Raw genomic sequence first — 24,354 nt, forward strand, 5'->3', positions numbered from 1 at the left:
CATCCTCATAGTTGCCAAGAAAGATTATGTCCTAGAAGCACCGCTAGGTGACGCACCCGTCCCACAGAACCAAGACATTATGAACGATTGGCAGACACGTGCTGATGATTACTCCCTCATTCAGTGCGGCATGCTTTACAGCTTAGAATCGGGGCTCCAAAAGCGTTTTGAGCGACACAGAGCATATGAGATGTTCGAAGAGCTGAAAATGGTTTTCCAAGCTCATGCCTGAGTCGAGAGATATGAAGTCTCCGACAAGTTCTTCAGCTGTAAGGGAAAATAGTTCTGTCAGTGAGCACATACTCAAAATGTCTGGGTTGCATAACCGCTTGACTCAGCTGGGAGTTAATCTCCCGAATGATGCGGTCATTGACAGAATCCTTCAGTCGCTCCCACCGAGCTACAAGAGCTTTGTGATGAACTTCAATATGCAGGGGATGGAAAAGACCATTCCTGAAGTATTTGCAATGCTGAAATCAGCAGAGGTAGAAGTCAAAAAGGAACATCAAGTGTTGATGGTGAATAAAACCACTAAGTTCAAGAAAGGCAAGGGTAAGAAGAACTTCAAGAAGGATGGCAAGGGAGTTTCCGCGCCCGGTAAGCAAGCTGCCGGGAAGAAGCCAAAGAATGGACCCAAGCCCGAGACTAAGTGTTTTTATTGCAAGGGAAGTGGTCACTGGAAGCGGAACTGCCCCAAATACTTAGCGAACAAGAAGGCCGGCATCACAAAAGGTATATGTGATATACATGTAATTGATGTGTACCTTACCAGTACTCATAGTAGCTCCTGGGTATTTGATACCGGTGCGGTTGCTCACATTTGTAACTCAAAGCAGGAGCTGCGGAATAAGCGGAGACTGGCGAAGGACGAGGTGACAATGCGCGTCGGGAATGGTTCCAAGGTCGATGTGATCGCCGTCGGCACGCTACCTCTACATTTACCTACGGGATTAGTTTTAAACCTCAATAATTGTTATTTAGTGCCAGCTTTGAGCATGAACATTGTATCAGGATCTCGTTTAATTCGAGATGGATACTCATTTAAATCCGAGAATAATGGTTGTTCTATTTATATGAGAGATATGTTTTATGGTCATGCTCCGATGGTGAATGGTTTATTCTTAATGAATCTCGAGCGTAATGCTACACATATTCATAGTGTGAATACCAAAAGATGTAAGGTTGATAATGATAGTCCCACATACTTGTGGCACTGCCGCCTTGGTCACATAGGTGTCAAACACATGAAGAAGCTCCATGCAGATGGACTTTTAGAGTCTCTTGATTACGAATCATTTGACATGTGCGAACCATGCCTCATGGGTAAGATGACCAAGACTCCGTTCTCAGGAACAATGGAGCGAGCAACCAACTTATTGGAAATCATACATACAGATGTGTGCGGTCCAATGAGTGTTGAGGCTCGCGGTGGTTATTGTTATGTTCTCACCCTCACCGATGACTTGAGTAGATATGGGTATGTCTACTTAATGAAACACAAGTCTGAGACCTTTGAAAAGTTCAAGGAATTTCAGAGTGAGGTTGAGAATCAACGTGACAGGAAAATCAAGTTCTTGCGATCAGATCGTGGGGGAGAATACTTGAGTCACGAATTTGGCACACACTTAAGAAAATGTGGAATAGTTTCACAACTCACGCCGCCTGGAACACCTCAGCATAATGGTGTGTCCGAACGTCGTAATCGCACTCTATTAGATATGGTGCGATCTATGATGTCTCTTACCGATATACCGCTATCATTTTGGGGCTATGCTTTAGAGACTGCTACATTCACTTTAAATAGGGCTCCATCGAAATCCGTTGAGACGACACCGTATGAATTATGGTTTGGGAAGAAACCTTTGTTGTCGTTTCTAAAAGTTTGGGGATGCGATGCTTATGTCAAGAAACTTCAACCTAAAAAGCTCGAACCCAAGTCGGAAAAATGCGTCTTCATAGGATACCCTAAAGAAACTGTTGGGTATACCTTCTACCTCAGATCCGAAGGCAAGATCTTTGTTGCCAAGAATGGGTCCTTTCTAGTGAAGGAGTTTATCTCGAAAGAAATAAGTGGGAGGAAGGTAGAACTTGATGAATTATTACCTCTTGAACTGGTAAATGGCACAGCTCAAGAAAATGTTCCTGAGGTGCCTGTACCGACTAGAGAGGAAGTTGATGATGATCATGAAACTTCAGATCAAGTTGCTACTGAACTTCGTAGGTCCACAAGGACACGTTCCGCACCAGAGTGGTACGGCAACCCTGTCTTGGAAATCATGTTGTTAGACAACAGTGAACCATTGAACTATGAAGAAGCGATGGCGGGCCCGGATTCTGACAAATGGCTAGAAGCCATGAAATTCGAGATAGGATCCATGTATGAAAATGAAGTATGGACTTTGACAGACTTGCCCATTGATCGGCGAGCCATAGAAAATAAATGGATCTTTAATAAGAAGACAGACGCGGATGGTAATGTGACCATCTATAAAGCTCGGCTTGTCGCTAAGGGTTATCGACAAGTTCAAGGGGTTGACTACGATGGGACTTTCTCACCCGTAGCGAAGCTGAAGTCCGTACGAATCATGTTAGCAATTGCCGCATTCTATGATTATGAGATATGGCAAATGGACGTCAAAACGGCATTCCTTAATGGTTTCCTTAAGGAAGAATTGTATATGATGCAGCCAGAAGGTTTTGTCGATCCTAAGAATGCTGACAAGGTGTGCAAGCTCCAACGCTCTATTTATGGGCTGGTGCAAGCATCTCGGAGTTGGAACATTCGCTTTGATGAGATGATCAAAGCGTTTGGGTTTATGCAGACTTATGGAGAAGCCTGCATTTACAAGAAAGTGAGTGGGAGCTCTGTAGCATTTCTCATATTGTATGTGGATGACATACTGTTGATGGGAAATGATATAGAATTCTTGGAAAGCATAAAGGCCTATTTGAACAAGTGTTTTTCAATGAAGGACCTTGGAGAAGCTGCTTATATATTAGGCATCAAGATCTATAGAGATAGATTGAGACGCCTCATTGGTCTTTCAAAGAGTACGTACCTTGACAAGATTTTGAAGAAGTTCAAAATGGATCAGTCAAAGAAGGGGTTCTTGCCTGTATTGCAAGGTACGAGATTGAGCTTGGCTCAATGCCCGACCAGGGCAGAATATAAAGAAAAGATGAGTGTTGTCCCCTATGCCTCGGCCATAGGGTCTATCATGTATGCTATGCTGTGTACCAGACCTGATGTAAACCGTGCCGTGAGTTTGGTAGGAAGGTACCAAAGTAATCCCGGCATGGAACACTGGATAGCGGTCAAAAATATCCTGAAGTACCTGAAAAGGACTAAGGAAATGTTTCTCATTTATGGAGGTGACGAAGAGCTCGTCGTAAAGGGTTGCGTCGAAGCTAGCTTCGACACAGATCTGGATGACTCTAAGTCACAAACCGGATACGTGTATATTTTGAATGGTGGGGCAGTAAGCTGGTGCAGTTGCAAGCAAAGCGTTGTGGCGGGATCTACAGGTGAAGTGGAGTACATGGCAGCCTTGGAGGCAGCACACGAAGCAGTCTGGGTGAAGGAGTTCATCACCGACCTAGGAGTCATACCCAATGCGTCGGGCCCGATGACTCTCTTCTGTGACAACACTGGAGCTATTGCCCTTGCCAAGGAGCCCAGGTTTCACAGGAAGACCAGGCATATCAATCGTCGCTTCAACTCCATTCATGAAAGTGTTCAAAATGGAGACATAGAGATTTGTAAAGTACATACGAACCTGAATGTAGCAGATCCGTTGACTAAACCTCTCCCTAGAGCAAAACATGATCAACACCAGAATTCCATGGGTGTTCGATTCATCACAATGTAACTAGATGATTGACTCTAGTGCAAGTGGGAGACTGTTGGAAATATGCCCTAGAGGCAATAATAAAATGATTATTATATTTCCTTGTTCATGATAATTGTCTATTATTCATGCTATAATTGTATTATCCGGAAATCGTAATACATGTGTGAATACATAGACCACAATGTGTCCCTAGTGAGCCTCTAGTTAACTAGCTCATTGATCAATAGATAGTCATGGTTTCCTGGCTATGGACATGGGGATGTCATTGATAACAGGATCACATCATTAGGAGAATGATGTGATGGATAAGACCCAAACCTAAGCATAGCACAAAGATCGTGTAGTTCGTTTGTTGTAGCTTTTCTGGATGTCAAGTATCATTTCCTTAGACCATGAGATTGTGCAACTCCCGGATACCGTAAGAGTGCCTTGGGTGTGCCAAACATCACAACGTAACTGGGTGACTATAAAGGTACATTACAGGTATCTCCGAAAGTGTCTGTTGGGTTGGCACGAATCGAGACTGGGATTTGTCACTCCGTATGACGGAGAGGTATCTCTGGGCCCACTCGGTAATGCATCATCATAATGAGCTCAATGTGATCAAGTGGTTGATCACAGGATCATGCATTACGGTACGAGTAAAGTGACTTGCCGGTAACGAGACTGAACAAGGTATTGGGATACCAACGATCGAGTCTCGGGCAAGTAACGTACCGATTGACAAAGGGAATTGAGTACGGGATTGATTAGGTCCTCGACATCGTGGTTCATCCGATGAGATCATCGAGGAGCATGTGGGAGCCAACATGGGTATCCAGATCCTGCTGTTGGTTATTGACCAGAGAGTCGTCTCGGTCATGTCTGCTTGTCTCCTGAACCCGTAGGGTCTACACACTTAAGGTTCGGTGATGCTAGGGTTGTATAGATATGAGTATGCAGTAATCCGAAAGTTGTTCGGAGTCCCGGATGAGATCCTGGATGTCACGAGGAGTTCCGGAATTGTCCGGAGGTGAAGAATTATATATAGGAAGTGTAGTTTCGGCCATCGGGAAAGTTTCGGGGTCACCGGTATTGTACCGGGACCACCGGATGGGTCCCGGGGGTCCACCGGGTGGGGCCACCCATCCCGGAGGGCCCCATGGGCTGAAGTGGGGAGGGGAACCGGCCCATTGTGGGCTGGTGTGCCCCCCCTTGGGCCCCCATGCGCCTAGGGTTGGGAACCCTAGGGGAGGGGCGCCTCCACTTGCCTTTGGGGGTACTCCACCCCCTAGGCCGCCGCCCCCCTAGGAGATCCCATATCCTAGGGCCGGCGCACCCCCTAGGGGGCCTATATAAAAGGGGGGAGGGAGGGCAGCCACACCTCAAGCCTTGGCGCCTCCCTCTCCCCTGCTACACCTCTCCCTCTCGCAGAAGCTCGGCGAAGCCCTGCTGCGTTCACTGCTGCATCCACCACCACGCCGTCGTGCTGCTGGATCTTCATCAACCTCTCCTTCCCCCTTGCTGTATCAAGAAGGAGGAGACGTCATCCACTCCGTACGTGTGTTGAACGCGGAGGTGCCGTCCGTACGGCACTTGGTCATCGGTGATTTGGATCACGGCGAGTACGACTCCATCATCCCCGTTCTCTTGAACGCTTCCGCATGCGATCTACAAGGGTATGTAGATGCACTCTCCTCTCGTTGCTAGTTGACTCCATAGATTGATCTTGGTGAAACGTAGGAATTTTTTTTGTTTTCTGCAACGTTCCCCAACACAGTAGGGGCAGGAAGGCACGTATTGTATTGTTGCCATCAAGGATAAAAAGATGGGGTTTATATCATATTTCTTGAGTTTATCCCTCTACATCATGTCATCTTGCTTAATGCGTTACTCTGTTCTTATGAACTTAATACTCTAGATGCATGCTGGATAGCGGTCGATGTGTGGAGTAATAGTAGTAGATGCAAAATCGTTTCGATCTACTTGACACGGACGTGATGCCTATATTCATGATCATTTCCTAGATATTCTCATAACTATGCACTTTTCTATCAATCGCTCGGCAGTAATTTGTTCACCCACTGTAATACATGCTATCTTGAGAGAAGCCACTAGTGAAACCTATGGCCCCCGGGTCTCTTTCTTATTATATTGCATCTATTTTATTTACATCACACTTGTTTACTATTTTGCAATCTTTACTTTTCAATCTATACAACAAAAATACCGAAAATATTTACTTTACTATCTTTATTAGATCTCGCTTTTGCGAGTGACTGTGAAGGGATTGACAACCCCTTTATCGCGTTGGTTGCAAGGTTCTTGATTGTTTGTGCAGGTACTAGGTGACTTGTGCGTTGTCTCCTACTGGATTGATACCTTGGTTCTCAAAACTAGGGGAAATACTTACGCTACTTTGCTGCATCACTCTTTCCTCTTCAAGGGAAAACCAACGCATGCTCAAGAGGTAGCAAGAAGGATTTCTGGCACCGTTGCAGGGGAGATCTATGCCAAGTCAAGACATACCAAGTACCCACCATAAACTCTTCTCCCTCGCATTACATTATTTGCCATTCGCCTCTCGCTTTTCTCTCCCCCACTTCTAAAATGATTTTTGAAAACCTTCGCCTTTTCTTCGCCTCTCTTTCATTCATCTTTTTCGTTTTCCCTTATGTCTTACTTGGATTGTTTGCTCGTTTGCTTCGTATAATTGTGTGTTTATTGCAAATCAGAACCAAAACTTAAGGATCCTCATCCACTTTCTAATCTTTTTAAGAGATCCAATTATGTCGAACCAATTGCTTGTGAGTTGAGTGCACTAGATTATCTTTATGAAGATTTGCTTGAAATCCGTGAATCTGAAAATTGTGATGAAGTGCTTTATGAAGTGATTCACGATAGATCTTTGAATAAAAAGCATGATTGCAATGATGTTATTATAAATCCTATTAATATCAATTGTGCTAATAATATGCAAAACCCTAAGCTTGGGGATGCAAATTTTGCTATGTCTACTACTTGTTGCAATGATCATGATCAGGGTGATTCTTCTTATAATCTTAAAAGTTTATTTAAGCCCCATGATGAATATGAGATTGATAATAATGTTTGCAATAATATTTAAAGTGGGTTTGTAAGAGTGTCAACTTTAGATCCACATATTTGCATAACGTTTAATGTTATGATGTTTTTGATAAAAGTGGGTACAGAGAGGTCAAAACTTTATATAGTAATGAACCCACTATTTTGGATTTCAAGGAATTTAATTATGATAATTGCTCTTTGATAGATTGTATTGCCTTGTTGCAATACGTGTTAAATTCTCCTCATACTTATAATCAAAATAAAGCTTTTACTAAACATATCGTTGATGCTTTAATGCAATCCTATGAAGAAAAGCTTGAACTAGAAGTTTATATCCCTAGAAAACTTTATGATGAGTGGGAACCTACCATTAAAATTAAGATTAAAGATTATGAATGCTATGCTTTGTGTGATTTTGTGCTAGTGTTTCCATGATTCCAAAAACTTTGTGTGATGTATTAGGTTTCTATGAATTTGATGATTGTTCTTTAAATTTGCATCTTGCGGATTCCGCCATTAAGAAACCTATGGGAAGGATTAATGATGTTCTTATTGTTGCAAATAGGAATTATGTGCCCGTAGATTTCATTGTTCTTGATATAGATTGCAATCCTACATGTCCTATTATTCTTGGTAGACCTTTCCTTAGAATGATTGATGCAATTATTGACATGAAAGAAGGAAATATTAGATTCCAATTTCCGTTGAGGAAAGGCATGGAACACTTTTCTAGGAAGAAAATTAAATTGCCTTATGAATCTATTATGAGAGCCACTTATGGATTGCATACCAAAGATGACAATACCTAGATCTATTCTTGTTTTTATGCCTAGCTAGGGGTGTTAAACGATAGTGCTTGTTGGGAGGCAACCCAATTTTATTTTTGTTCTTTACTTTTTGTTCCTGTTTAGTAATAAATAATTCATCTAGCCTCTATTATGATTGTATTCTTTATGTTTTAATTAGTGTTGTGCCAAGTAAAGTCTTTAGGAACTTCTTGGGTGATTATTGTTTGATCTTGCTGATAAAAACAGAAAGTATGCGCTCATGAAAATAATGTTCATTTTTTACCAGAGAGCGATAAAATACCAATTCCAACTAAAGTTGATCAATATACAAATTGTCCTGGCCGTCCTAATTTTTCAGAATTTTTGGAGTTACAGAAGTATTCGAAACCTACAGATTGCTACAGACTGTTATGTTTTTGATAGATTCTGTTTTTCGCATGTTGTTTTCTTATTTTGATGCATCTATGGCTAGTATCGAGGGGGGGGGGTATGAACCATAGAGAAGTTGGAATACAGTAGGTTTAACACCAATATAAATAAATTATGAGTTCATTACAATACCTTAAAGTGGTGGTTTAGTTTTTTATACTAACGGAGCTCATGAGATTTTCTGTTGAAGTTTTGTGTTGTGAAGTTTTCAAGTTTTTGGGTAAAGATTTGATGGAATTTGGAATAAGGAGTGGCAAGAGCCTAAGCTTGGAGATGCCCAAGGCACCCCAAGGTAAAATTCAAGGATAGCTGAGGGAGTCCTGGATTAGGGGGGCTCCGAACAGCCGGACTATATCCTTTGGCCGGACTGTTGGACTATGAAGATACGAGATTGAAGACTTCGTCCCGTGTCCGGATGGGACTCTACTTGGCGTGGAAGGCAAGCTAGGCAATACGGATATGTATATCTCCTCCTTTGTAAACCGACCTTGTGTAACCCTAGCCCCCTCCGGTGTCTATATAAACTGGAGGGTTTTAGTTCGTAGGACAACATACAATCATACCATAGGCTAGCTTCTAGGGTTTAGCCTCTCCGATCTCATGGTAGATCAACTCTTGTACTACTCATATCATCAAGAACAATCAAGCAGGACTTAGGGTATTACCTCCATCAAGAGGGCCTGAACCTGGGTAAACATCATGTCCCCTGCCTCCTGTTACCATCCGCCTTAGACGCACAGTTCGGGACCCCCTACCTGAGATCCGTCAGTTTTGACAGACATTGGTGCTTTCATTGAGAGTTCCACTGTGTCGTCACCATAAGGCTTGATGGCTCCTTCGATCATCGTTAGCGATGTGGTCCAGGGTGAGGCTTTCCTCCCCGGACATATCTTCATATTCGGCGGCTTTGCACTGCGGGCCAATTCGCTTGGCCATCTAGAGCAGATCGAGAGCTACGCCCCTGGCCATCAGGTCAGATTTGGAAACTTGCACTACACGGCTGACATCCGCGGAGACTTGATCTTCAACGGATTCGAGCCCATGTCGGACGCGCCGCACAGTCGTGACGAGCATGACGTAACTATGCCGTCGGACAATGTTCGGGAGATCGCATCCGCAACTACCCCATACATCAATCCGGAGCAAGTCGCGCCATCCAAGAGCGGAGGGATGGACCCCGCCATGGTGGCCGCACTGTCAGTGGCGATAGAGCCGGATACTGACTTCACCCCTTACGAGAGCCGTGTCGCCGAACCACTGGATTCATCTCCGGCTACGGACTCCGAGCCGCTCACATCCATGCCCGTCGAGTCCGACTAGGCACCGATCATGGAGTTCACCTCCGCAGATATCTTTCAGCACTCACCTTTCGGAGACGTGCTAGATTCATTAAGGTCTCTCTCCCTGTCAGGAGAACCTTGGCTGAACTATGTCCGGCTAGAATGGGATGCGGACGACGAAGAAATTCGCTGCCCAGCCACCACCCACTTAGTAGCCACTGTCGACGACTTAACCGACATGCTCGACTTCGACTCCGAAGACATCGACGACATGGACGACGATGCAGGAGACGAACAGGAACCACCACCCTCAGGGTGCTGGACCGCCACGTCATCATATGATATATACATGGTGGACACCCCCAAAGAAGGCAATGGCGACGAGACAGCGGAGGATGACCCCTCCAAGAAGCAACCCAAGCGCCAACGTCAGCGGCGCCGCTCTAAGTCCCGCCATAGCAAGAGCAGTGATACTGGCACAAGAGACAATAACACTCCAGATAGCGCCGAAGACAACAACAATCCCCTCCAGCACGGTGTAGAGCTAGAGGACGAACAAGCTAGCCCTCTAGAGCAGGCAGTAGACGGAGAACCGGAGGAGGACAATTACATGCCTCTCTCCGAAGACGAGGCGAGCCTCGGCGACGACGAGTTTATCGTGCCTGAGGACCCCGTTGAGCAAGAGCACTTCAAGCGCCAGCTTATGGCCATGGCAAATAGCCTAAAGAAAAAACAACAACAGCTTCAAGCTGATCAAGACTTGCTAGTAGACAGGTGGACCGAAGTCCTTGCGGCCAAGGAACATGAACTCGAGCGCATGTCCAAGAGTTACCCAAAACGCAGGTTGCTACCTCACCTCGAGGAGGAAGCATTGAAACCTCATTCACCAGTGTACGATGCGGCTGACCGGCCACTACGCGGCCGAGCCAAAGAGGCATTTCAGCCTAAAGTTCAGACCGCACCCCGTCGCCACTCAGTCAAAAATACTAAGGCCCGGGGCAACACAGAGGACCTGCGAGACATCCTGGATAGTAAGGCAAAAATCACAAGGTCAATATACGGGACACGGGCACGTGCGCCCACACGGGACGATGATCGTCGTGTCGGATACACCAAGAGTAAATCCGGCCGGCCCGAATACAGCAGACAAGACTCATATGAACTACGTCGGGATATAGCCCGACACAGAGGTGCCGCACACCCCCTATGCTTCACTGATGAAGTTATGAATCATGAATTCCTGAAGGGTTTCAAACCCGTAAATATCGAATCATACGATGGCACAACAGATCCCGCTGTATGGATTGAGGATTTCCTCCTTCACATCCACATGGCTCGCGGTGATGATCTACATGCCATCAAGTACCTCCCACTAAAACTCAAAGGACCAGCTCGGCATTGGCTGAATAGCTTGCCAGCAGATTCCATTGGCAGTTGGGAGGATCTAGAAGACGCATTTCTTGACAACTTCCAGGGCACTTACGTGCAGCCATCGGATGCTGATGACTTGAGCCACATAACCCAGCAGCCAGGGGAATCGGCTAGACAATTTTGGACACGGTTCCTGACTAAGAAAAATCAAATTGTAGATTGTTCGGACGCAGAGGCCCTAGAGGCATTCAAGCATAACATCCGCAACGAGTGGCTCGCCCGCCACCTCGGCCAGGAGAAGCCGAAATCTATGGCAGCCCTCACAACACTCATGACCCACTTTTGCATGGGCGAGGACAGCTGGCTGGCTCGTAGCAACAACACATCAAGGAATCCGGACACCTCGGATACCAAAGATGTTAACGGTAGGCAGCATCATAATAGACCAAAGCGCCGCAATAACAGCGATAACACTGAAGATACGACAGTTAATGCCGGATTCAGAGGCTCTAGATCCGGTCAGCGGAAAAATACATTTAAAAGAAATACTCCGGCTCCATCCAGTCTGGATCGCATACTGGATCGTTCGTGTCAAATCCACGGCACCCCCGACAAGCCAGCCAATCACACCAACAAAGAATGCTGGGTGTTCAAGCAGGCCGGCAAGTTAAATGCCGAGAACAAGGACAAGGGGCTGCATAGAGATGACGAGGAGGAGCCTCGGACGCCGAACACAGGAGGACAGAGGGGGTTTCCCCCACAAGTGAAGACGGTGAACATGATATACGCAGCCCACATTCCCAAGAGGTAGCGGAAGCGTGCACTAAGGGACGTCTATGCGATGGAGCCCGTCGCCCTGAAGTTCAACCCATGGTCTGCCTGTCCGATCACCTTCGATCGCAGGGACCACCCCACTAGCCTCCGTCATGGCGGATCCGCCGCACTGGTCCCAGACCCCATCATTGACGGATTTCACCTCACTCGAGTCCTTATGGACGGCGGCAGCAGCCTGAACCTGCTTTATCAGGATACAGTGCGAAAAATGGGTATCGATCCCTCGAGGATCAAACCCAGCAAAACCACCTTTAAAGGCGTCATCCCAGGTGTAGAGGCCCATTGCACAGGCTCAATCACACTGGAAGTGGTCTTTGGATCACCAGATAACTTCCAAAGTGAAGAGTCACTACAAAAAAAAGACACATTCGTGACATATTGGGCCGAACAATTTTTTTTCTGTCATACATATGACACTTCTATGACGATAATTGTGACAAACCCCGGTATCATCATAGATGTGGTGGGCTCCTACTTCTATGACAAAAAATCATGACAGAAAATGGGCTTTTCATCCTGGGCGGGCCGGAGACGCAGCTGCATGACATTCTTTGGGCCGTCCATGATGGAAAAACCGTGGTAGAAGCGAGGGCGAGGAAAATTTCGGGGAGTTCCCGGTTACGGTGGGAGGTCGGGGGCCGAGCGATGCGCGTTTCTCTCGTACACGTACGCGCGTGTGTGTGAGGCGTTGGCTCTAACTGAACCCGAGCGAGGCGTTGGGCTCTAACTGAACCCGAGCGATTGCACTGCAGGCTACGCGTTACTGAACCTGAGCGATCGATCGATGGCTGTTAACTGAACCTGATCGAGCGATTCCTTCGCTACTACTGCTAACTGAAGCCGATCGATGCTGCCTCTCGATGAACAGTGAGCGTTGCGAGGGGTTTGGATGAATAGTTTCCGGTGGGGGTGGATGAACAGGACCCCGTGGTGTTGCCTCTGGATGAACAGGACCCCGATCGATCGAGCCGGTTGGGGCTAGATGAACAGGACCCCGTGGAGGGCTGGATGAACAGGACCACCCCGTGGAGGGCAGGATGAACAGTAGATGGTGGCGGGCAGGATGAACAGTAGCCCGTGGAGGGGTGGTTGAATAGGAGCCCATGGAGAGGGCTGGTTGAACAGTAGCCGGTGGAGTAGCGCGCGGTGGAGGCTGGATGAACAGGAGCCCGTGGATGAACAGTCGCAGGTGGAGGCTGGAGGAGGTCGATGGTGGATGAACAGTAGCTCGTGGAGGCTGGAGGGGGTCGACGGTGGAGATGAACAGTATCCCGTGGAGTCCTGTTTTGCGGTACGCCACACCCCCTCCCGATGAACAGGACCCCCGTTTCGACCGTAGCGCTCCAACACAAGTCCGTTTCCTCCATTTTGCGGTATGCCACACCCCTCCCGATCAACAGGACCCCCGTTTCGACCGTAGGAGGTCCGTTTCCTCCATTTTGTGGTACGCCACACCCCTCCCGATGAACGGGATCCCATTTCGAATGTGGCCGGTCGAACACAAGGCCGTTTCCTCCGTTCTGCGGTACGCCAGGCCTCGTTTCCATTGCCTGTTCCGTCCAAGCCCTCCCGATGAACACGACGCATTCTGTTGCCTCCCCATGAACATGACGCATTCCGTTGCCTCCCCATGAACACGACGACGACGCTGTTTCTCCGTTCCGACCCAGCCATGTACACGAGCCCTGGCCGTACGTATGCGCGAGTAGGCGTTCGAGACCCCGCCTGTATGTACGACACGTGCGCGCCTCTACATCGACCAGTATATATGTACGTACATGTTCACGACCAGAATGACAATGCTACATACGCTTCGACCAGGTGGGTCCGGACTGTCAGGCACTTCCTTGCGTGCGAACATGTAGCTGGTGGGTTCCAGGAGTCAGGGGGCGAAATACGGTGGCCCGTCCGGTGGGTCCCGTTGTCAGGTGGAGGAATAATTTTTTTGGACGTAATAAGGAGGCACTTCCTTCCTGCGGCCGTGGACCCAGCTGTCAGCCTCTCCACATACAGTCCACGTCCGATGGAAGCCGTTCCTTGACCATGTTGACCACGCCATGCCGAGAGCACCAGGGCGGTGAACGACGGCGAGGCCTAGGAAGGGGACGACGCGGAGCCGGGGAAGACGCGGCAGTGGATGCCCACGCGTACAGGAGTACGAGGGTTCACTGGTTCGCTGCGGTGTGAGGCTGCTGTCGCCGCAGAATAACAGGGGGTGTGGGTGAGTAGAGGGATGGCCTGGCCATCAGTGGGAGTAGTAGGGGGCGGTGAGGCCTCCGCCGCATCGCAGCCGACCATGGGAGGCAGGAGCACGAGGCACGACCGGCGCTGGTTTGGGCGTCTGGAGCAAGAAGAACAGAGGTTGAAGAAGCACTACGGCCGTTGGATGGACATCGTACGGTCACTGGAGCTAGAATCGTGCATATTCACTAAGTTGACAAAGCCCTCCATCCCCGTCAACTTAGTTGGCCCACAAGTCAGCCCGCCACTATACTGGGTCCCAGCTAACAGGGGGAGTATTCATTTTTTTTGTGCGTAATAAGGAGGCACTTCCTTGCGTGCGAAGATATAGCTGGTGGGTCCGAGATGTCAGTGGCGGTAACATTTTTTTTCGCAAAATACAGAGGCCCTTTCGGTGGGTCCCTGATGTCAGGTGGAGGAATCATTCTTTTGCACGTAATAAGGAGGCATTTCCTTGCGTGCGGCCGTGGACCCAGCTGTCGGCCTCTCCACGTAAAGTCCACTTCAGATGCATGTCGGTCATTGACCACGTTGACCAGGCCATGCCGAGAGCACCAGGGCGGTGGATGACGGCGAGGCCTAGGAAGGGAACGGCACGGAGGCAGGGAAGACTCGGCAGTTGTTTCCCACGCAGAGGGGAGTACGACTGTACGAGGGTTTACTGGTTCGTCTGCCGTCACCGGAGAATAACAGCAGGTGTGGGTGAGTAGAGAGATGGCTAGGCCAGTGATGGGAGTACGATGGGGCGGTGAGGCCTGCACGACAGCAGAGCCGATCGCGGGGAGGACGGAGCAGGTAGTCCCGCCGGCGCCTGTTTGAGCGGCTGGAGCAGGAAGAGCAGAGATTGAAGAAGCACGACGGCCGTTGGATGGCCATCCAATAGTCATTGCTTGTCCGTTAACCTTTTTTTTAGGAAAGCCTCAAATCTGTGGAAAACAGCATACATCCCATCTGCCATTATTTCTAATAATTTACAACCCATTTGCTAATTATTAAGGTTTTTTTGGAGCCCATATTCTTTTTGTTAGCATTACAGCCCATATTGTGGCCACGGTTAAAAAATTATACGAAATTTTGCATATTTTGGTGCGGTCCGAACTGTTTTTAATCCCGAAATTTCGACTAACATTCAAACTGATTTTAAAAATAAATGTATATCAATATAAAATCCAACAAATTCTCCATGCATAAAAATTAATGTAATTTCAAATCTCGAAATGAAAAAAAGATATTTGAAACTAATTGCCGGTTTGATGTGTTTTAAAAATGTACAACCCATTTCTCATTACTGATGGGCCATTTTCTCGGCCAGCCGAATGAAAGCTCTCCTCGTCTTGAAAGATTTACAGCCCAACAGGCCTGACAAAGTGACTTACTTGGCAAATCACAAAAAAACTGGGCTATGGCCGTGGACCCAGCTGTCAGCCTCTCCACGTATAGTACTCATCCGATGGAATGTCATTGACCACGTTGACCACGCCGCGCCGAGAGCACCAAGGCGGTGGATGATGACGAGGCCTAGGAAGGGGACGACGCGGAGCCGGGGAAGACGCAGAGCCAGGGAAGACGTGGCAGTGGATGCCCACGTGGAGAGGAGTACGAGGGTTCACTGGTTCGACTGCGGTGTGAGGCTGCCGTCGCCGCAGGGCCTGGCTAGCGGTGGGAGTAGTAGGGGGCGATGAGGCCTCATCGGCAGCACAGCCGGCCACTGGAGGCAGGAGCAGGCGGTCTCCTCGGCGCTGGTTTGGGCGGCTGGTGCAAGAAGAGCTGCGATTGAAGAAGCAGCAGGACCGTTCGATTCAAATCCAACGGTTACTGCTGCTAGAATCATTTGTCAGTGGGAAGAAGCAGCAACAAGTGTTGCATACGCGTCAACTTAGTAGGCCCACAGGTCAGCCTCCCAACCGGTGCGCCTTAGATGTCAGTGGGAGGAATCATTTTTTTCGCGTAATAAGGAGGCAGTTGATTGCATGCGGCCAGGCCAGCGGAGGGAGTAGGGTGGGCCGGGGAAGCCTGCGCGGCATCACAGCGGGCCACAAGAGGAGGGAGCAGGCAGTCCCGCCGGCGCTAGTTTAGGCGGCTGGAGCAGGAAGATCAGAGATTGAAGAAGCACGTCGGCCGTTGGATGGACATCCAACACTAACTGCTGCTAGAATCGTGTGTTCACTGACAAAGCCTTGCGTAAACAAGTCAGCCTCGAAATCTATGGCGTGTACAGCCCATTTGCTATTATTTTTGTAACTTTTACTCATTTTCTAATTCATATGGAATTTATTGCAGCCCGTTTTCCATTTTTAGAATTGCTGGCCATTTTTTGGTCAGTACCAGGGTCAAAAAATTAACTAAATATGTGGGAAATTTTGAAAATTCACAAATTTTTGCTGGGAAACGAAATATTCTTAATCCAAAAATTAATAGCCATACTAAAACAAATTTAAAAATAAATTAGTACTATGTCATGTTAAATCCAATGAAATACGTATAAGATATCAGTGAAGAACAAAAACAAAAAAAGAAACTTATATCCCATTTGCTATATTTTTTTGGAATTTTCAACCCCTTTTGATATTACTTTTAACAGACATTGACCATACTCTTAAGCCAGGCCGGAATGCATCCCTCCTCGTCTTGAAAGATTTGCAGCCCAGTAATTCGGAGAAAACAAATAGGCCTAGCTTGGGTATTCTTCAAAAAGAAATACTGGGCTACCTATTTTCCCAAAGAACTGGTGCATGAGCATTTAGCTTTATTTATTTACTTATTTATGTTTAGGGGACCATGAGCATGTACCTGGGCCGGATTCATGTGAGATCCTCCCTTCCAGTTAATTATGGGCTTCTCTATTGGGCCTTCATCAGTGGGCTGCATGTTATCAACAAGTGGAAAATGTGTTCCGAGTTTCAAAAAATGTGTTCCGTACGATAAATAGTATGCGCTACGTACGGTATGGGGCACTAAAGGATCGAACCGTGCAACGACTTCCAAAACATTATGTTTGTCGTTCTAACAACACATTTATTCAACCAACAGACAAAATATACTACTGATTGTACATTGAAAATAGCAGCAGCAACAACCAGGGTTGGGGGTGCAACAGAAGCAGTAAGCAGGCCAGAAGAGTGAAGACGCAGCTCTCTCTTCCAAACCAAACATCAGCCATCATTACAAAAGGGCTACCAAAAAAGATCAAGTGTATGCATCAAACTAAATAAAGATCCTACTACACCAAGTGTACGCATCTAACTAACTGGCTCAATTAGACGTTACTATTTATTAAGCTGTGGAGATTGGCTGACGGCTTGAACCAGATGGGTGCCTGACGGGGGAAACTCCAGCCAGCAGGTCGAAGTCTGATACTTGTGACCCTCTCTCCTACTTTGGGCTGCAGAGCATGGCGGCACATATCAGGGTATGGTGCATGCAGAGATGCATGGTATGTTGTGTACACACAGTTTTGCCTGATGAACGAAATCGCGCTGTCATCATGATCCTTGCCATCGGTTATCTCCTGGTTAATCGGATAATTCAGTCCGACAAACAGAGAGCGTGTACCGAGGCTACTTACCAGCCTCCAGTCAAAAATTCCTGAAGGCCCAGAGAAGCTGGGATCCTGCTCAAAGACCTTGCAGTGACTGTGATTGTATTCCGCGAAACAACACGTCTGGTACATGCGAACGATCATCAATCTTTCGCCGTCGTCAGATCGAGCCAGGAACCACCTGCAACTGCCATGCCACTTTTCTTTGAAAGGTTCCGGGATTAGGAAGGGTAGGGACACCAGGCGGCCTACAACATCATATCAAGTTGGCGTCAAATAACAAGGGCTCTTGGTTTAGTCAATCTTAAGAACAACATGTTATGAGCATGAATATTTTTCAGCAAATGTTGACAGTAATATAAGCAAGCCATCATGATATCATAGGAAAGTAACATACTACTGTAACAGCCGTTTGTAGCGATGACTGGAGTAGGCCAGCAATACGTCCAGCCATAGAAGGAGTCGACAGCATAAATGAAGCCCTTGTGTTCAATGGCATCAGAGAACCATGGAGGATGTATGATCCTGCGATGGACGTGCAGATTTATCCACTTGCTACAGTGACCTGTCAGATAGGCGAGACCGCGGTTGAAGAACGCAATTAGCTTGAAGTCTTTATAATTCACAGATCTTGTGGGCACTTGGCAGATTACAACCTTGAGCAAATCAAACCTGGTATCATGTTGGCTACTGTAAGATTCTGAGTATTCTAGGCCGCGGTGCCAAAGTAATGCAGTGTTACTCGAAGGAAGGGGGATCAACCGACGGGTGTAGACCTCCACGAGCATCCAGCTGCCGCGACCGTCGACGAGCACCATCCAAGACGTGTTCATGCCGACCCAGTACATACCGTTAATGTAGTTGAGGCTGACGGGGATCGGATCGCAGTCAAGGGGGTTGATGCTCGCCACCCTATGATCGTTATGCTGCATGACACGCCGTTTCCGAAGATCAGGCGGCATCAGCAAGCAAGGAACTGGCTTAAAAAACTCCGGCCTGAGGGCTTTGAGTAAACGGTACAGCCCCGACGAGCACGCGGCGAGCGGCATGGTACTGAGATTGTCCACACGCGAAACAATGAGCTTGATTACCTCTGTGGGGAGCGAATTCTAGCCACTCTTTCGGAGGACGCTGCTCGGTTCTGCCATTGTTAGTGCTTGGGTTTCGGATGAGGGGGGAGGCGCCTTAGCGGGGATGGAAGATTGGATGAGATTATGTGCGGACAAAGATGGAGAAGCGAATATGTGCTGCGGGAAGTGGACAAGTGATGATGACTACAGCACGCTGCTTGACTTACGAGACACATACCAGCAGCGTTGGGTCATGTCGATGCCAGACAACTTGCTTGAGTGATCACAGTACTGGTACTCCCTACAATGCTATGCCCTAACTTGCTTGAGTAGAGTAGTACAGTAGGACTCTGCTCTACTACTAGCACCAGAGGAGTAGTATATTCTAATCTAAAATAGTTACAAACTTCAATGCCCGGGCGTGGAACGACTACAAACCATGCTCAAAGACCGTATCTACGTGGTGTTTGGACATGGGCGACAACCTCAACGCCAACGGTGCTGCTCCCGTTGCACCGTATGTGTTTCTGTCCTTCCTGTTCGAAATCGTGGTAGAATTCATGTTTCTACTCTGTATCCTACTACTATGCTAGTCCACATGATTAGTTTCATCTCTGTTATAGCCATCATGATTTATTTTGTGCTTATTCGGATTAAATCTCGTAGTAACTTGCTCATATATTCAACTGGCGCAACGTCCCCTACAGCCACTCCCCTTTCATGGACGGCCTGGTCGATGTTGGAATTTTGCTAGTAGGCCTTTATAAGGTGAGCTCTTCTACCACTTGTATGAGCATAGAAGAGGAGACCTACACGCGCGCTCCTCCTCCTCGCTCACCTCGCCACGCCACGCCTCATCACGATGCGCCGTGGGTTGCGGGATTGAGCCGAGCCGAGGATAGAGCTATACTCCCACGACCTACCCGGCCCGCACAATATAGTTTCTCACCACCGTTCCAGATCATTGCGCCGCCAAGCAATTCTTCTCCATCCCTCCTTTCGGTGTGCACCGGGAGAAGGGACAGCAGGCCTCCGGAACCCTGCCTCTCGTGATCCTGTATGGGAGAGGGGCGATCATGTTTTTGGGGAGCGCACTTGCGCGACTGCTGGCAGTGACGACTTCGCAAACGACGACTTCTTCCCTGACCTCGGCAACCTCATCCTCGACATGGGTGACAACGTCAACACCGACAACCAGTGAGATACATGGTGTAGGAAGCGGTTTGGGAATTTGCATGCCTTTCCAACTAGTGAGATACTCCGTACAAAGTACGACAGATAAATAACCACAGAGAAGGAAGCTAAAAGTAAACAATCAAACGAGCATGTTTGCATTTGTTTTGCATTGAATCGTTTCACAAGCTTGACTAGTGTTGTTTTTCTACTTTTACAAAAAACGCATCATAATGTTAAAACGTGCATTTGCACGTACATAAGTAATAGTAGTACTCCCTCCGTCTAGGTGTATAAGTCTTCCCTCCTTCTTGGTCACGGTGCACAATCGAAGATGACTTATTGACCTGGATGGAGGGAGTAGCACAGTCTGCAAGCATATATCGACAGAGACGTGTAGTGCGATAGTATATAGTAAAGTTTGTGCTATATGCACGTACTTGCAAAATGCGTACGAGTACACAATGTTTCCAAACTTTCCCTTTTACATACTTAATTAAGGACGCTAAAAATTCCTGAACGTTCGGGATTTATCATTTGTGTCCCAAAACTAATGAGATCACCTTAGGAAACAAAAATTATACTCCTCCTAAAAGCCACGACGCTCGCAGGAGCGCTTGCGGCACGCCACGAGTGCCCTGGTGCGCGGCCGTTTCCCAGCGCGCCGGCACAACGCCTCTTCCTCAGCCTCGCAACTCGCGAGGTGCTGATTGGCGGCTTGCCGGCGGGCGAGCACGATCTCACCGGTGTGGTGATCCAGCGCCAACAGGTACTCCTCCTTGCTGGAAGCGTGCACCCGGTCCACGTACCGCCAAGCGTAGATGAGGCGCTTGGGCCCGACTGCACTCAGGGCGTCGGCACGGGCGTCCTCCGCCACCCTCACGGCCCTCGCACGAGCCTTCTGCCAAAGAGCCAATTGCCCGACTCTCTCGGACGCGACATAGGCCTCCCAGGCAGCTTGTTCCGCGGTGCGCTTCTCTTCCTCGGCCTTCTTCTTCGCCTCTATTTTGGCGCGCTCTGCTGGAGGCAAAGCCTCCCACAAGGCGACATCCATTTCTTTCCAAAGCTCCTCAAGGCTGGGGGGCTCGGTGGGCGGCGTGGTGTTCTCCTCGTAGCGGGGACCCGACGCCTCTTCCGGCGCGTGTGCTGGCGAGATTGGGAATGCCGACGCGTCCACCTCGATGCGTCGTGGCGAGGAGCAGAACGCCGTGATGTCTACTACACAACCTTCTTCTTGTAGACGTTGTTGGGCCTCCAAGTGCAGAGGTCTGTAGGACAGTAGAAAATTTCCCTCAAGTGGATGACCTAAGGTTTATCAATCCGTAGGAAGCGTAGGATGAAGATGGTCTCTCTCAAGCAACCCTGCAACCAAATAACAAAGAGTCTCTTCTGTCCCCAACACACCCAATACAATGGTAAATTGTATAGGTGCTCTAGTTCGGCGAAGAGATGGTGATACAAGTGCAATATGGATGGTAGATAATAGTTTTTGTAATCTGAAAATATAAAAACAGCAAGGTAACGAATGATAAAAGTGAGCGTAAATGGTATTGCAATGATAGTAAACAAGGCCTAGGGTTCATACTTTCTCTAGTGTAAGTTCCCTCAACAATACTAACATAATTGGATCATAAAACTATCCCTCAACATGCAACAAAGAGTCACTCCAAAGTCACTAATAGCAGAGAACGAACGAAGAGATTATGGTAGGGTACGAAACCACCTCAAAGTTATTCTTTCCAATCAATCCGTTGGGCTATTCCTATAGGTGTCACAAACGGCCCTAGAGTTCGTACTAGAATAACACCTTAAGACACAAATCAACCAAAACCCTAATGTCACCTAGATACTCCAATGTCACCTCAAGTATCTGTGGGTATGATTATACGATATGCGTCACACAATCTCATATTCATCTATTCAACCAACACAAAGGACCTCAAAGAGTGCCCCAAAGTTTCTACCGGAGAATCACGACGAAAACGTGTGCCAACCCCTATGCATAGGTTCATGGGCGGAACCCGCAAGTTGGTCACCAAAACATACATCAAGTGGCACGTGGTATCCCATTGTCACCACAGATATCCACAACAAGACATACATCAAGTGTTCTCAAGTCTTTAAAGACTCAATCCGATAAGATTACTTCAAAGGGGAAACTTGATTCATTACAAGAGAGAAGAGGGGGGAAGAAACATCATAGGATCCAAATATAATAGCAAAGCTCGCGATACATCAAGATCGTATCATCTCAAGAACACGAGAGAGAGAGAGAGAGAGAGATCAAACACATAGCTACTGGTCAATACCCTCAGCCCCGAGGGAGAACTACTCCCTCCTCGTCATGGAGAGCACCGGGATGATGAAGATGTCCACCGGAGAGGGATTGCCCCCTCTGGCAGGGTGCCGGAACAGGGTCCCGATTGACTTTTGGTGGTTACGGAGGCTTCTGGCGGCGGAACTCCCGATCTATGTTGCGTTTTGGAAGTTTTAGGTCACGTGGGGTTATATAGGCGGAAGAAGCACGTTAGGGGAGCCATGAGGGCCCCACGAGGCAGGGGGGCACACCCTAGGGGGGTGGGCGCCCCCCACCCTCGTGAGCACCTCATTCCTTCCTTGACGTGGGGTCCAAGTCCACCAGGTGTGTTTCCTTCCAAAAATAACTTCTCCAATTGATTTCGTTCCGTTTCGACTCCGTCTGATATTCCTTTTCTTCAAAACACTGAAATAGGCATAAAACAACAAATCTGGGCTAGGCCTCCGGTTAATAGGTTAGTCCCAAAAGTAATATAAAAGTGGATAATAAAGCCCAATATTGCCTAAAACAGTAGATAATATAGCATGGAGCAATCAAAAATTATAGATACGTTGGAGACGTATCAAGCATCCCCAAGCTTAATTCCTGCTCGTCCTCGAGTAGGTAAATGATAAAAAAGAAATTTTGATGCAGAGTGCTACTTGGCATAATTTCAATGTAATTCTTCCTACTTGTGATATGAATATTCAGATCCATAAGATTCAAGACAAAAGTTCATATTGACATAAAAATGATAATACTTCAAGCATACTAACTAAGCAATTATGTCTTCTCAAAATAACATGGCCAAAGAAAGTTCATCCCTACAAAAAAATATAGTTTAGTCATGTTTCATTTTCATCACACAAGAATGCTCTCATCATGCACAACCCCGATGACAAGCCAAGAAATTGTTTCATACTTTAGTAATCTCAAACTCATAAACTTTCACGCAATACATGAGCGTGAGCCATGGATATAGCACTATGGGTGGAATATAATAATGAGGGGGTTATGTGGAGAAGACAAAAAGGAGAAAGTCTCACATCAACGAGGCTAATAAATGGGCCATGGAGATGCCCATCGATTGATGTTAATGCGAGGAGTAGGGATTGCCATGCAACGGATGCACTCGAGCTATAAATGTATGAAAGCTCAACAAAAGAAACTAAGTGGGTGTGCATCCAACTTGCTTGTTCGTGAAGACCTAGGGCACTTGAGGAGGCCCATTGTTGGAATATACAAGCCAAGTTCTATAATGAAAAATTCCCACTAGTATATGAAAGTGATAACTCAAGAGACTCTATATGAAGAACATGCTACTACTTTGAAGCACAATATATGAGACTCGCTATATCATGGTGCTACTTTGAAGCACAAGTGTGGAAAAAAAGGATAGTAACATTGCCCTTTTTTTGGGCCTTCTTTTTTTTCTTTGGCCTTTCTCTTTTTTTTGGGACAATGCTCTATTGAATGATGATCATCACACTTCTATTTATTTACAACTCAATGATAACAACTCGATACTAGAACAAAGTATGACTCTATATGAATGCGTCCGGCGGTGTACCGGGATATGCAATGAATCAAGAGTGACAAGTAAAAATTATGAATGGTGGCTTTGCCACAAATACTATGTCAACTACATGATCATGCTAAGCAATTGTAACATCCCAAATTTTCAATTTGGAATGTACACATTAGATCATCATGCATACCTTTTTTTTCTTGCATTTTGGTCGATCCTAAAAATTTCATGCAACTCAAGGACCTTCGGAGAGAGTTGGACATTTCGTTATTTTCATATTTGAGAGTTTTCTCGAATTTGAAAAGAGGATCATTTGATTTATTTATTTCATCTTCAATTATTTTTCCAATATCAAAAATATAAGAGAGGGAATAATATGACTTTCCCAAATTGAGGAAAAATGAAGATTTAATAAATAGATCAAATTTTGTTTGCCGGAGTTTATTTGCATTTTATTTGGATAGGGAAAAATGCGCGTTTTCAAAAATTGCATTTTAGGCCCAGAGAAAAGTTCATTTTGTTCGGCTCATTTTTAGGAGTCGGGGAAAATTTACTTTAGAATTTTTGGAGTTCGTTTAGATTTTCTTTTCTTTTGTTTTCTGCGCACGAAACCGATTTAAAAAAAAAGAGCCAGGCCAGCCGGGCCAAAGGCCCAGCCAGCCGGCCACCTCCCCAGCCTCCCTGCGCGCGTGCGCCAGGCGCAGGCAGCGCCAGCCGCCGCCGCCTCTAGGCCGAGTCCGGCTTGGACTCTAGGCCGGCGCCCCTTGCCTCTTTCCTTTGTTTCGTTTTCCTATTCCTAGTCTATTTCTTGTCCCCTACCCCAAGAAACCCCCCCCCTCACCTATATAAATACCCCCACACCCCCCTCCAAAACATCAAATCAAACCCC

This window comes from Triticum aestivum, chromosome 6A (assembly GCF_018294505.1).
Source record: "Triticum aestivum cultivar Chinese Spring chromosome 6A, IWGSC CS RefSeq v2.1, whole genome shotgun sequence".
NCBI classification, from domain to species: Eukaryota; Viridiplantae; Streptophyta; class Magnoliopsida; order Poales; family Poaceae; genus Triticum; species Triticum aestivum.